Source organism: Brachypodium distachyon, chromosome 1 (assembly GCF_000005505.3).
Source record: "Brachypodium distachyon strain Bd21 chromosome 1, Brachypodium_distachyon_v3.0, whole genome shotgun sequence".
Lineage (NCBI taxonomy): Eukaryota > Viridiplantae > Streptophyta > Magnoliopsida > Poales > Poaceae > Brachypodium > Brachypodium distachyon.
In genome coordinates, this window is record NC_016131.3 from 45,949,360 (window position 1) to 45,961,693 (window position 12,334).

The following is a 12,334-nucleotide window of genomic DNA, read 5'->3' on the forward strand; positions in this document are numbered from 1 at the left end:
CGCTTGTCTTTCGCCGCAACGTGGCACGCACGATGAAAGGAGGTGGGGGAGCAGTTGGCGTCTTCCCCCGCATGAGGGCCCGGCTCAGCACGAGACGGGCCAGATCGAAACCGCGGGCCCTCTTTAGGTTGTTAGCCCAACTTACACGCAAGTCGGCGAATGTAACTTATTTTAGCCGGTTTTGGAGAACGTCTCGGCCTGATTAGTGGTGGACGCAAAGCCTAAGAAATAATGATTTCCTAGTCTCGGCCCGCTAGTGCATCAATTCATCCAAAAATATAACTATTCGTGTCATGTGCAAATATATAAATAGATTCCTCTTACCACGTACATAAAACATAAATTGGCATATTTTTCTACGGGTTTATCTTCACGTTCACATTTATAGTATTCCTAGGTTCATTTATTTAACTTTTGACTAAAACTTTGAGATGCAAAGACACCCGAGATTAAAAAAAAATTGAGGGGAAACACCCGAGATAATTGTGCTCAAGTTTGTCGGGTAGTTCGTCTCCTGAGGTTTCAGAAAAATTATATATGACACAATTCATGGGCATGCAAGGGTGGGTATGAAGTTTCTTTTCTTTGCTAATAAGGGATATTTGGTTGATCAAAGTAGAGCTACATTAGCATCCCCAAGTGGATAACACCATAGCCAACAAAGCTCTACGTCGACTCGATCTTGCAAAATCTGCCAAGTCATGACTGACTCTGTTGTACTCCCTCCGTTTCATAAAGATTGGCACGGATTTAAACTAGCTCTAGTTCAAATTCACGCCAATCTTTATGGAACGGAGTAAGTAAGATCTATGAATTTTAATAAACTTGATCTCCCTTGGTGAATGCACTGTCCTCTCCACTTCTTCTATGAGACTATTGTAGCGCCAGCGATCTCGGACATTATTGGCATGGAAGAGAGAGATCGCCTGAGCATTATCCGTTTCCTATAAAAAAAAACATCAATCAATCAATTTGCCTTCTTTTAAAAATCATAACATATACATGAATATATCTTGTCATTTTTTGCATGAGACAGGAATAAATATCTTTAAATATCTTTTCCGATGAATTTTTCTAGGTTTCCATCTCATAGCATTTTCTACTAACATAAAACACACTTATTTGATGGCCGAAGTACAAAACCACTTTGTGAAATTGTGCTCAAATTTAAGTCTACCGGTTTTCGATAGTTTGGGGTTAAATGTTGAGAACTACGAAAAGTGTTATCGGGGTCCGCTTGAATCTCAACGAATCATCTTTCAGAGTCCCTAAGAATAAGGGCTGGCTAACGAGCACGCTCGGTTCGTTAAGAGCTCGCGAGCGCTCGTCAAGCTCGTTAAAAGCTCGTTAAGATAAATAAATATCATTCTGATCTAAATTTTTTGGCATGACCTATTTGCTTGGGATAAATTTTGACATCAAACAAAATATATCAAAACTGAACATGGCTATAAAGATTGGAAATAACACAGCAAAAGAAAAATAATAGCACAATTCTAGCAGCAAAATAAATTTCAGTAGCCACTCACAAGTGATGTACGAGACGAGCTCGTTAACGAGCTTAATGAGCGCTCGCCGAGTTTGTTCGTTAAGATCGTTAAGCTTAACGATCTGAAAAAGAAGTTTGATTTGGTTTTTTTAGTTAACGAGCCGATCCCTTAACGAGCCGAGTTAGCGGGCGTTCAATAAGATTCTCGAACCTCAGTCTTTTCGTCAGGCCTACCTAAGATGCAGCGTATCGAGAGTCGTATACAAAATATAATGTCTAACGCTACTATCATTCGTTACTCATGCATGTACGAGCCTCGAACAAATGGACGAGTTTTGGAGTGCTTCGTTGCCTCCGACCACCAACTTTCCAACCGATTGGTCACAAGATCATCCATCGCCTACTCGCATCTGCTCTCGTTCCGCAATCATACGCCACACGTGCTGATGATCTTGTTCGTTGTTTGGAGCGGTGTAAAGCCGTGCGACACAATCGCCAACCCCTGTTTCTTTCTGTATCAGAAAGATGCCAATGGATTAAACTAAATATCGTTGAAATCTTTGTCCAACCCAAAAGATTAGCTAAATAACGACCCACCCGCCCTAAACAAAATGCCATATTTTCCTCGTTTGGGCAGAGCAGCACACATCACACCACACACCAGCAAGGCATAAAAGGTGTTCAATGTCAAATCCAGAAAAGGGGTGTGGCCGTGTCGATATTGGCATACATACAGCATACTGCTGACGCGGAAAGACCAACAATTAAGTTAGGACACAAGCACAAACATTCACTCGCAGGGACAGGAATACTTTTTCTGAAAGCAGAATTGAACTGAATTGACCAACGGGCAGGGCAAAAGTAAAGCAAAGCAAACAGCAAAGGCTTTTGGGCGAAAGCCACTGGCAGCAGGTTTTTGGTGAATCCCTTGTGAACTGTGATCGACAAAAGTTGGCGCCTGGTTGAATTGTGGGCGACCAAAGTTGGCGCCTGCTGTCTGTCGCAGTGCTGTTCCTTTGGAGATAGAAGACCAACTTTGATGCAGTAGGTGTGCTAGCAAGGCAGGCCAAAGCCCAAAGGTGTAGAGCGTTCTTTTGTCTCTTGCTAGAGCGGCAGCCCTCTGCGCGTGTGCACCCCGGAAGGGGGGAAACGGAGGCAGGCCTAGTACGTAGCTAAACAGCAGAAATCGGCGCAAACGCACCACGCACGATGCACACACTGCCCTATGTGTCTTTTCAGCGCTCTTTTCGTGTTCCGATTTTCCTATGGCACGTTTCTGTCTCCGTCCAACAAAATTGTCAAGTTTGTCAAAATTTAAATGTATATAAACATGACTTAATGTATAAATACATTTAAATTTATTTAAAATTGAGATGTATTTTGTTGGATGGAGGGAGTAGAAGTTTTTGAAACAATGGGACAAAGGAGATTTTTCTTTTTCCTTTCAATAGTACCTCGTGCATCCAAATGTGCTCGCAACTCAAGTTATTACTCACCCTCTATGAATATAAGAGTGTGGCTAGGACACTTATAAAATTTGAGTAACCATATTTTCTTATAAATAGTCGTCTAAAAATTTTGACTGACATTTTCAGCAAAACATGCATATTTCACTAGCCAAAATTTAACTAGCTTCTCGATCTTCTACGTTACGGTGGTAGCCAAATGGGGAGGCTCAGGAGGGTAACACGGAGGCTCTAAAAACATCAAGGTCCTAAGAGATATGTTGCTGGAGATATTTTCCTGTTTAGCAATAGCCATTTTTATGAACGAATGTTTGTGACTGTCCTGACTTTTTTTAAAGTACGCATGTCTACTATAAAGGATGATCAAAAGTAGGATGCACTTCAAACATAATAAAAATTATAGCGAGTTCTCTGGACCAAACAACCACTGGCTACCGTCGCCAAAACGAGCTGATGACGTGCTGTTATCATCCTCCTCTACTGGATCCGGCCTGAACTTGTCAATGACAACAAGAACTAGTCGTGCACATACCCCTAACCTCACAGTTGTCGAACCATTGAACCCTAACCTCGCCGTCCTGAGGAAACGATAATAATCTATGTCGGTTGTTTTGTTGATTCCGTCCTTATGGAAGAACTTGAGGGGAATCAGAACCGGGAAGACCATCTCGACGACGAAGCGCCACCATCCTCAAGCATCACACCATCTTTCACACGCCTCCCAACAGCACAAGCACCACCTGAACGAGGCCGTGGAGGAAAAACCTTATTCCATACTGGCAGTGACGCCATCGTTTCGTCGTCGCAATTCTTGACAAATGCGGACCTATCAAAAACCTCTAGGCGGAGAAAACTACAACTCTCACCGGCAAATCGAAAACTTTTTGCACACACACCGAAGAAGAATGCCGATGATCTACCGGCGGGAGGGATGCCAGCGAAAATGGAACCCTTGATGCATGGGTTTTCTAGGAGAGAAGAGAATGAATGTTAATCCTGCAAACATATACGTGGTTTTAACTTAACTGTCTTTGATCCCGGAAAATTGTGTTGACGACAAAGATTTTGCTTGTTGGTAACTCGTGGATATTACAAGGAAAAGGTATTCACCAGAGTTACCAAAATACTCAAAATTCCATGGCAAACGGTTAAATTTCTCCGGTAGGAAACACGTCTTGGCTCCAAGGAAACCCAAGCCAGCAGTGTAAATCATGTCTCGCTCACAGGCAGCTTAGCGTGGTTCAGTCACTGTAGTACCTGAACGTGCCTTGCCACTGCCGCCTGCGTACGCGTCGGCGTCATCCTCTCCTCCTTTTCCCCTCCCACAGGCCCAACAAGCTTACAAAAGTCTCCTTCACTTTCCACTGCCACAGTCGCAGCCGCAGCGTGGCAGGGCCAGCAAGCAAACCGCTGCCACGCCAAGATTCGTGTTGAAGAGAGACAGAAAAAGAACCGAGAGGACATGTATCAGGCGCCAGGACACGGGAATCTCACGGAATTGTTGTTAGGGTTTTGCAGCAGCAGGCAGGCCGGCAGCGCGTGCGCGCATGCGTGCAGGCCGGGGCGTGCACCAATGCGTCATCGTGCATGCATGAATGGGGTGCGCCGCAGGCTTTGCTGCTGTAGTGCTGTGTGGATCGATTTGTGAGATGACCCAAAGCAAGCACGTACGTACGGGCGTGAATATCTCCTGCCTGCATGCGTGATACTACAATGCATCGGTCTGGTCTGGTCTGATGGTGCATTGGCAGTGTTTGCTGATCGATCTCGCCTTAAAAGAGCTGTATCAGCCCTTGTCGTCGTGGTCAATCGGTGGCCTAGCTACCTCGCAAGCTAGGCGTGAGCATGTGGGCCGATTGCATGGCCACGGTCCACAGAGCATCGCAAAGAAAGAGTATGTGTACCATACGTGCTAACATGGCATGTTGGTTATCTTTCGGCATTTTCTGGTGTTACCCTGAGACCAAGGTCGTCCCCGGACCAGAGCAATTGATCAGTGTTCGCCTGCAACATTTTTAAGACGAATTGGTTCTAAGCTGCACGTACCGGGCAGTATGAAGTCACGAACGGGATATCCAACCAGCCTAGGTGAAGCCCAAACGAATGGTTCATTCCTGTATTCGAACTAGACAAAAACGTCTCTTGAAAGACCTATTATACTTCATTATTATTTTTGTGATGATACTAAACATTTGAAGTTCAAACATGATCCTATCCAGGTCTTTCTTTTTTTTCCAATTTTCTCACTGAAATCGTTGGGAAAAAGAAGGTCAGAGGGTCGACACGGTCCACGGATAGATACCCAGGCCGACTCAACTCTGAAATCCACCACATGCCACACTTTTCACAGGAAGGAAAGGAGCTAGGTAGCACAGTAGGAGTACTGCGGTAGAGCCTAGAGGGGAGACCAGAAAAGGCCTTGCACGCTATGATAATCCCATTGTTTGACCAATTACATGGTGAGGACCATGCCTCCACATCCTTTGGTCCCCTAAAGCCAATCATGCTTTCGCAATGGCCATATCCCATCTAGATATCATCACCCTCGCTAATTAATCATGAACGGATTGAAAACAAAAAGGATGTGATCATCGTCATCATCATGATCCGTGATCGTTGGCGCCGCTGTGGTCCCACGCAAATCGCTCCCATGGATGGACGCGATTAGCCTGGAGATTAGAACTTTAATCTTGCTTCCCAGCGATGAGCTATATGATTGATGAGCTTCTTAGTTAATGAAACCCCTCCGGCCCGCCTGTTGGCTAAGCCACGAATTGTCAAAGGCTACGACTCTATATAATTATTGTTGGTTTTGGAGTATGGTGTTGGTGGGCATCTGGCCGCATAAGATCCGAGCCGGCGTGTCTGCTCCGTATAGTAGCAAAAGATGCCGAAACCCGTAGAGTTTGACGAGATTTGTTACTCCGTATATTCGAGTACGTGCTGATGGTCAAGTACACGTGTACGTACGTACCCCACGGGCACATACGTGCTAGTAATTAACTTCTGAGAGAATTAACCTAAACTGGCCGGTCACGTAAATGAAAGGATTACATGATTTTTGAATGGTTATACTGCTAATCCTCATGGAAGATGAGAATTGAACTTAGGCCACCATCGATCATTGCGACTTTGCAAGCTAGACCTCGAAAACTGCACCAAAAATTCAGCCATGATCATTGCATCTTTTCTGCGACGGTGTCAGCGCGCTTCACATCGCTTCTCATCACACAAGACTTTTGCCAATGATGCATACGAGCAGTATAAACGGAGTTAGATATATATTCACTGGTTACACATGCATGGAAGCGCGCGTGCGACGCGGCTGCGTCCTCCAAGCATGATTACCTGCAACGACTACTGCGAGATCCGTGAAAGGAGATTCGCACTCGACCGGCAAAGCCCTTTCTCCACTGTGGTTTGTGGGGAGACACCCCTGCTTTCTACTTCGTTTTCGCTGTCCCCTCTCCTACCGGTGGATCCGTGGCTTAGCCAACATCACGAAAGCTACGAAAGCTCTAGCGGTGAAAGTACTCGCACTACGTACCTATCGCTGCCGCGAATTGTATATCTTCTGAATTTACAGCAGCGGTTGTAGATGTAAATATGTAATTAAATGTAAGTTTAACTAATTAGCATGGAGGAAAGGAGGGAGAAGAAGGGGAACAGAGAGGAGAGGGGCGCAGTGCAAAGTGTTTCCGTGTTTGGGACGAGGAGGGCAAGGAAAAGCAGCCACTGCTCCCGCACGCCTCCATCGCGCCCTTGTGCTGTTATTGTGCATAACTCGACCCAATTGCAGGAAATTCGCAGCTGCATTATTGCGTGCTTGTACAGAATAGACACTGCAGGCAGACCTTCGACAGGGCTAGACATGTTTCCTCTGGTGCATTGCTGCTATTTCTATATACGCTGTTCGTATGCAACAAGGAAGCACGTGCACGTGCATGTCCGGCCGGTTTGGTTCGCCTTATAGCATTCACCTCCGATGGTAGATCCAGGAGGCTGCACAGCCTTTTCGATGTCATCCACCACATACAGTATCATCTAGTAGCAATGGAGATAAATTTGCAACGGTTATGGATCATGGCGCTGCTATGGATCGTCCGAAATTTGTTTGATATATATCACAAGACGTGGGTACTAATCTTTATCTACAATCTCTATAAAGTTAATCCTCAATAAAAGTCAATTAATGCTTACCGGCTCAACATGGTATGGTAGGAGCGTTGCATTTCGTGGTCCACAGGTATAACCCACTAATTTATGTAAGGCTTGAGGACACCTAACAAAACTCGAAGCAGCCGCCGCCACCTCCCATCTCTCCCTCGCCGCCGCCAGAAGGTGCAGCCGGGTGAAACCCGTGTGGCATCGGCGGTGGCGGGGCCCTTTTTCAAGGATTCGGCTTCGCAATGTTTGCCGGCCCGGCGAGGAAGTCGCGGGGCAGCGGCCGGATCGGGCTGCGTTCTGCGGCGTGGAAGAGGCAGCGTGGTGGCCGGATCGCGGCGCCGTTGTGCAGCGTTGAAGAGGCAGCGTGGCGGCCGGACCGCCGGATCGGGGCGGCGTTCAGGGGCCGGAAGAGGCGGCGCGGAGGATGGATCGGGGCACGCTGTGGGTGGCCATCGGGGCGGCATCCTGCGGAGTGGATAAGCGGGCGACGGCCAGATCGGGCCGCCTTGTGGGCGGCGTTCTTCGGAGTGAATGTTTCGCCGAGCAGTTGCCTTTGACTGGGCGACCGAGGTTGGACGTGGTGCGAGGATGGAGCGGTACATGTGGTGAGAGCTGCTCGCAGGTGCCACTCGGATCAAGCTTTGAGGCCAAGATGCCTATGATTGTAGTGGTGTGGATGCAGCTGCCGGTCTCGAAGATCATGGTGCTTGCTTTGGTGGTGGCAGAGGTCTTGGCCATGGTGTTGGTGGCACCAGAGTGGCTGACACCCAACAAGGAACGCGGCACTGGTCGTGGATGGTTCTTTCATAGTCACGGTGGTGGTCGTGGTTGGGGCCGGTTCGGCGGCTTCATCGGAAGAGGTGAAGGGAGCTGTGGCAGGGGTGGTATCATATTGAGATGGTGGTGTCGCCGCCTTTGCTCAGTTTCAAGTTGTTGGTCATATGAAGGTCCTCATATTTGGAGGTGGAGCCTTTGTTGGGGATGCTTCTGGTGATGAGACGGCGAGGTATGATGGCGTTGTCTGTTCCATCATTACTATTGTTATGAAGAAAGACGATGAAGATAGGTCGGCATGTGACTCGAAAGGCAGATGATCTATGATGTCTCTAGATGAGTTTTGAGATGACACCAAAACAACAGGCTAAGAGAAGTATGTTTTTTTTTTCTAGTTTGTTGTCTTACTATGTTGTAATGCTGAGATCCAAACGCGATTTGCGACTTCAATAATACAAAGGCTGTGTGCATCGATTGATGCAGAGGGCGGGGAAACGCCCTCCTTTTCGGAAAAAAAAACTAACAAAACTCGTCAAACCAACAACAACGTCATAGGTTGCAACACGTGACATAAATATGATCTTTATGGAAATAAATCCTGTATTTTTGCGCACATCATGATTTAGTAGTTGCACCAAGATGTTACAAACTCATTCTGAAAACGCAACGACAATTTGTACCGAGACAATTTTGCGAAAACAATCCAAATAGCCACATACAGTACAACAAGTTCGGAGAGGGCCCGCAAACACATACCGTAGAACACCAGCAATATTCCACCAAGACAATTTCGCGAAAATATTCTAGATCGACATGTATACAGTACAACAAGTTCGGAGTGGAGCTGCAAACACCACACCGTACAACATTGGAAAGAGATCCAACGGCATCTAGAGGGTGGAGAAGTGGTAAGTACCATCCTTCATCCAAATATTTTTTGCATTGAAAAAGTGTTGGACAATATTCTATCTTGAATTATTATTTCGGTTTTGTTATTGAGAAGTGGCCGTCGACATATTTTTGCATTGGAAGATGTGCATAATCTTACTCGTCTGCTCAAAGTAAAAATAAACAGAGTACTCCCGAACAAACCATTCAATCTAATTGTGGTTCATGTGGTTCATGTCAGTATAAAATGGACAAAACGAGATACCTCGGCCCGTTGTATAAGAAGATTCCCCACGGTTGTTCCTCCGCGTGTGGCATGCATGCATGGGCAGACGGAACGGAGGTCGATCCGGCGCTTATTCAAGCCGCGAAGAGACCGAAACCTACCCCCACGGTCCTCGTACGTCGATCCGGTCGGTCTCCGGGTGCGCGCTCGCAAACAACCTCACCCTCCTCGCCCTCCACTGCTGCGAACGAGCTGTTGCCGGCCGGTGCGTCAGCAGACACTCAGCAGTAACGGTAATTCCCCCTGTGGATGGAATGGAACTCGGGTGGCTCGATCCCCTGCCTGAATCCCTCGTGATGCATGCTAGTACGTGTAGTAGTAACGAAATCAAGACTCTAGGGAGCAAAGAAAAGACCAGGCGACCAGGCGTGCTACTTGATAGGAAACGTAGTGTGGCAGGGTAAGGCTCGTGCCGTCTGGGGCCGGCCAGTTATCATTATATATCAAGAGTTCATGCAGGGGTATCAAGAGTTCATGCAGGGTACAAATACAACATCTATATATACACATATTATGTTTATCGTCCTCCCTCAATCTCAACATCATGCGCCTACATGAAGAAAATAATGGTAGTGGCAATGGCTTGGTGAAGATATCAGCTAACTGATCCTTGGAGGAGATGAATCTGATGTCAAGAAACTTCTGAGCAACCCGTTCACGAACAAAGTGAAAATCAATCTCAATATGTTTAGTACGAGCATGAAACACCGGGTTGGAAGAAAGATATGTAGTTCCAATATTATCACACCATAGTATCGGTGGATTCTTCTGGATCACTCCAAGCTCACCAAGGAGGGCTTGTACCCAAATCAACTCAGCTGTAGCATTAGCAAGTGCCTTGTATTCAGACTCTGTACTGGAACGAAACACAATAGCCTGTTTTCTGGCACTCCATGACACTAGCTTTCCTCCATAAAAGATAGCAAATCCCCACGTTGATCGGCAGTCATCAGGATTACCCGCCCAGTCAGCACAAAGAAAGCTAATAAGAGCGGCGCGGTAGAGAAGGGGCGCAGCAGTAGTCCATGTGACAGAGTACCCTGCACATAGCGTAGGATGCGCTTGACCGCCGGCCAATGAGAACACCGAGGAGCATGTAGAAACTGACACACTTTGTTGACTGCAAATGACAAATCTGGGCGTGTCATGGTGAGGTACTGTAGACCACCAACAATACTGCGATAGCGAGTAGAATCCTCAGCAGAAAGGGGAGTGCCATCACTAGCTGAAAGTATCTCAGAAGCCACCATAGGAGTAGTTACAGGAGCACACTTCTGAAGTCCAGCTTTAGTCAACAACTCAGAGGCATACTTGCGATGACTCAAAAGGAGGCCACCACGATAGGGAGTATGTACCTCAATACCAAGGAAGTAATGGAGTGGACCAAGATCCTTGAGAGCAAACGAAGAGCCAAGCTGCTGAATCAGGCGGTCAGTCGCTGCAGACGACGAGCTCCCACAATAATGTCATCAACATAAACAAGCAGGTAAAGTGTGACTTCAGGTCGTCGCAAGATAAACAGAGATGTATGAGCTGTAGAAGGTGTGAAACCAAGACCAGAGAATACAGAACTGAGTCTGGCATGCCATGCACGAGGGGCCTGTTTTAGCCCGTAGAGAGCCTTTTCAAGCTGACACAAATGTCTGGGGTGACTAGGATCCTCAAAGCCACGCGGCTGTCGCATAAAGACCTCTTCCTCAAGAACCCCATGTAAGAATGCATTCTGAATATCAAGCTGACGAAGATGCCATCCATGAGAAAGAGCCATCGACAGTAATAGACGAATAGTAGTAGGCTTAACAACAGGACTAAAAGTGTCCTCGTAGTCAAGTCCATATCGCTGCTTGAATCCTTTTGCAACGAGACGAGCCTTATATCTGTCAATGGACCCGTCAGCTCGCCTCTTGATTTTAAACACCCATCTGCAATCAATGATGTTCACTCCTGAACGAGGCGGAACCAGTCGCCACGTCTGATTTTTCTGAAAAGCTGTGTACTCAGCTTCCATAGCAGTGCGCCAGTGGGGAGACAAGATGGCTGCACGAAAATCAGGTGGCTCGGTAATCAGCAGGGTAGGATCAGACGACTTGGTTGTATTCCAAGCAATGGTACCATCAGTCCCAACTCTCGGCTGTCGAATGCCACGCTGCAAACGTGTGGTCACGCGAGGCTGTGCTGGTGACGGCGACCCAGCGATAGGGGGCGATGTAGATGGTGCAGGATACGGCGACGGATTGGTATCCGTCGCGCTGGTCGACGAGGCGGAGCCAGGCGAGTGGTCCGCCGAGCCATGCGCCGGGGACGAGGCCGGCCCAGGCAAGCTGCCAGCGCCGCGGAAGAGGCCCGGCTTTGCATGCGCCTCATGCAGATTGACGTCGTCGTCGACTGTCGCACCACGATCGACGTGAGGAGTAGTTGGTGACTCCTCGTCAAGTAATTCAAGACCTGCTCCGTGTCCTGAACCTGCACCATGATTAGCCAAAAGCAAAGGAGTATATGCAACATCAACAAATTGGTCGGGGTGTAGGGGTGAATCATGAGAGGATGGTGTGGTGGAGGGTACCGCGGTGTGAGAAAAGGGAAACACCGTCTCATCGAACACAACATCTCGGGAGATATAGACGCGATTGGTAGGAACATGAAGACACTTGTAGCCTTTGTGAAGAGAGCTATACCCAAGGAATACACACTGTTTAGAATGAAATTGAAGCTTACCGTTATTGTATGGGCGAAGATGTGGCCAACACGCACAACCGAAGATTTTAAAGAAGGTGTAATCTGGTGTTTCACCTACGAGACGCTCGAGAGGTGTTTGCATGTCTATAACGCGGCTAGGTAATCGGTTAATGAGAAAGCAAGCCGTGGAGAAAGCATCACTCCAAAACCGAAAAGGGACACTTGCATGAGCTAGGAGAGTAAGACCGGTCTCGACAATATGACGGTGTTTGCGCTCAGCTGTGCCGTTTTGTTGGTATGTATGTGGACATGAGACACGATGTGAGATACCAATATCAGCAAAAAAATTATTCAATTTTAGATATGCAGTCACTTTGGACATGTATAATCTTTTTGTTAAGTAAACGTTCAACATGTTGCTGAAACTGAAGGAAGACAGCAAAGACATCAGATTTATGTTTCAAAAGGTAAAGCCATGTAAAGCGACTATATCCATCAACAAAGCTCACATAAAACTGATGACCACTGACTGAAGTCTGGGCAGGGCCCAAACATCTGAATAAATAATCTCAAGGGGTGCAGTAGTAA

General features: G+C 47.0%; 1 non-coding gene across 1 annotated transcript; it reads right to left on the minus strand.

Moving 5' to 3' along the window:
• Positions 1 to 662: 662 nt before the first annotated feature.
• On the minus strand, positions 663 to 828 carry MIR5174A (microRNA MIR5174a). The gene has a single exon (NR_126918.1). It is a non-coding gene; the product is annotated as a microRNA MIR5174a (primary transcript).
• Positions 829 to 12,334: the final 11,506 nt, after the last annotated feature.